At 27.4% G+C, this 3,149-nt stretch overlaps 1 long non-coding RNA gene across 1 annotated transcript; it reads right to left on the bottom strand.

Annotated features, from left to right (window-relative positions):
• Positions 1–1,475: 1,475 nt before the first annotated feature.
• Positions 1,476–2,370, bottom strand: LOC135962809 (uncharacterized). Its single transcript, XR_010576695.1, has 2 exons — positions 2,208–2,370; positions 1,476–2,137 (listed from the first exon to the last, which is right to left on the bottom strand). It is a non-coding gene; the product is annotated as an uncharacterized LOC135962809 (long non-coding RNA).
• Positions 2,371–3,149: the final 779 nt, after the last annotated feature.

The raw sequence follows: 3,149 nt of genomic DNA, 5'->3' as shown, positions 1-3,149 counted from the left end.
ACTTCAATGTCTAACATTTTAGTTTTATTTCAATAAAATCCAATTCAAAACTAGCCATCAAAATTATTTCGGCACTCTAATCATAACACAATTCTTAATTATATCTAAATTTTTATAATGGAATAGGAGTATGGAGTTTTTTGGATAAAATGTTTTAAATTTGTTTGTATTAATAGTAAATGATGGTAATGCAACATTGTTATAGTTTTTAGCAATTTTTTATAATTATTTTTTTTAAATTTTTAAAAATTAAGTAAATTTCCGTAGAGTTGCATTTTTTTGTTCGAACAATTTTACCACTGTTTTTACTAAAATTTTTCTAATTATTCTTACGTAAAAAGAATAATTAGAAATTATTCTTTATAAAAACAGCAGATGTGGACAATTGGATATCTTTTTGAGCAAAATCAGTGCAGTTGAAAATCACATTGCATGGCGTTGCATTTTTTATGCTCTCTACTGTATATACCCTTCTCACGAAGGTGAAAGGTATAAAAATAATGTAGAAAAGGTTTCTAACTTCTAAATTATTTACAAGTATACAACAAATATTATTAATAAACTTAAAAAATAAACAAACTGACTAAATTGGTTAATGGAATATAGTGAAATGTAAATTGACCTTCATTATATATTTATGTTCTAAAAAAAGTGTTTAAACTTTAAAGTCACCATAAATCACTAATTGGATTATTGAGATATAAAGGTCACACAAAATGATAAATTAGATTGAATATCAAGAGAGTATGTCCAGTGAAAAATAAATGCAATATGTTTTTAAAACGCTGATGTTGTGCAAACATTACCTGTAACTAATGGTGTTTTCTTTTCTGAGAAAAATTTTCAATTTATGCTACCATCGGCGCAGGGGTATGTTCCATTCTAAAAATGTATGCAAACATGTGAAAAGTTGCCGTTTTCCTTTCTAAATATGTTGCATAAATAATTGGTGAATATGTTACATATTTCACCCTCAATTATATTTCAGGGAGTGATAATACCCAATTTTGCAACTGCGTTAAGTACTTTTTTGCAATTGAGTAACAACTGATTTCTATTATTGAAAATCAATGTTGTTAATGCTGTTGGCAAACACACACAATTGAATGACAAAAGTCGCTTTAACAGTGTTAAATATCGCCTTTTAATACAAAATTCATTCAATATTTGGCACGCTAAATATACATACATTAGTTTTAAGTGTGAAATCAAGAAATTATTTTGTTCATTTTTTTCCAATAGAAAAAAATGTTTCACTACATTTATAAGGCATCATCAAATACAAAATTTAAAGATTTTTATTTAAAATTATCATGAGCACAATAACTGAATATAAGTATTTTAAGATTTATGGAGGCTTTTCGCACATTTTTTTGAGAACAAAAAGAAGGTATATGCCAAATTTATTACATGATCTATCATTTCACAATGTTTGTGTATAACGAAGAAAAACCATGAAATAAAAATCAAATTAATTGAAGATTTAATGAAATTATAATTTCGTTATTTTTTAGAGGGTAGTTTTACAAGAAATCAATTGCAATTTTTGAAACATTATATAAATTTCGTTCACTGGACTTGAGATTTAGCATTACATACATTATTTTTTGAACTCGCTTGTATTGATTTCGGCGTTCGTATTAACAAATCTCCAGAAAACTCATGTAAAACACGATTTAATGTATTTGTAGATTTTTTTAACGTTATACTTTCAGAAGTTGATGTTAAATTAGCGGGAAATCTGTTGCTTTTTTTTAGGCGCTGCAATAATGTTGTACCGAAATGTGATGATGTAGTGGGTGAAGTTGAAGCGTTTGCGGTTGTAGTCCCTGAATAACTGGTCACTGGCTTTGTAGTCGTCAATGATCTATATTGCAATGAAAATTCGTCCACATTTTTATTACATCTTATATTTAGTGAAGATGATTTTCCCAAGAAATGTCTATGATTCGCCTGGCATTTCTGGACATTACCATAGATATTTTCAAAATTAATACTTGAATTTGGTTTATTAATACGAATTGATATAATCGGTGAAGTGTAACCGGACGTTTTTAGATTTGCACTTTTATCACTTTTATCACTCCTAGTTCTGCGTAATCCCCCTGGTGAGGTTGTAGCAGCAATAACTGTAGTACTGTAAAATAAGGAAGTATTTAAATTAATCTAAAATATATTTTCATATAACATTTTAGGATAGTAATTACTTTTGCGGAGGTGTGGTGGACCAACTTGGCCCATCTTCGCTAGTGTTACCTATATCCGTAGCAATATTTGTTGGTACGACCTCTCGTAGTCGTACAAATTCGCAAAGAGTCTGTCCAATTTTGTAATATTTTTATGTCAAAGACCCTTTGAAAGTATAAACATCAAAAATTATATGATGTTATAAATAAATAAATTAATTAATAAATAAAATTACTAGCAATCTATATCTAATTCAATATACATACAGTAAATCTAAGAATTATAGCATGCTTAAATTTAATTTAATGTATTCATGTTGCCTTCATTTGTGTGTTAAACCAAAATATTTATACAAATATTAAATTAATATCACAATTTTTTTTAAAATAAAAAAATAAAAAATTAGCATAATTTACAAATAACTCTTAAATGTTGGAAATCAAATTTAAAATTTTGATTTTCAGTTAACTGGTTTACCCGGTTTTTATTCGACTTTTAAAATTTAGCATGTGGATTTTTATTTACATATATTAATTGTTATACACATTATACACAAACATTTCGTCTGATTTAAAATCATAACAGTTTATATAAAAACCTCTGATTCCAATGATTCATTCTAAACTTACTGATAACACTGTGCATCAAATTTCGGGTCATTAAATCTTTCCCGAATGAGACCAACGGGAAGTCATAGTAGAACATCAGTAGACCAAAACCCCCAAAGTTAGCTCGTATTTTAAAGTTGTGCGCCTTTAAAGTTCAGCTTTTTTGAGTACAAATGTTTCATATATATTTAATTTTTAAAATTTAATTTGTATTTTTTTTTACATAGTTTATATAAAAATGAACTACATTATATAGTTCGAGGTCTTTTCTGGTCTGGTGGATGCTCTGTAGAACCAGAATTTGAAGTAGACAAATTTTGTAGTTCATTTCCTGTGTTTTCTTCTCCTTCATCA

This window comes from Calliphora vicina, chromosome X (assembly GCF_958450345.1).
Source record: "Calliphora vicina chromosome X, idCalVici1.1, whole genome shotgun sequence".
NCBI classification, from domain to species: domain Eukaryota; kingdom Metazoa; phylum Arthropoda; class Insecta; order Diptera; family Calliphoridae; genus Calliphora; species Calliphora vicina.
Note: the sequence above shows the minus strand (reverse complement) of the source record. Positions and strands in the feature narration are given on the sequence as shown.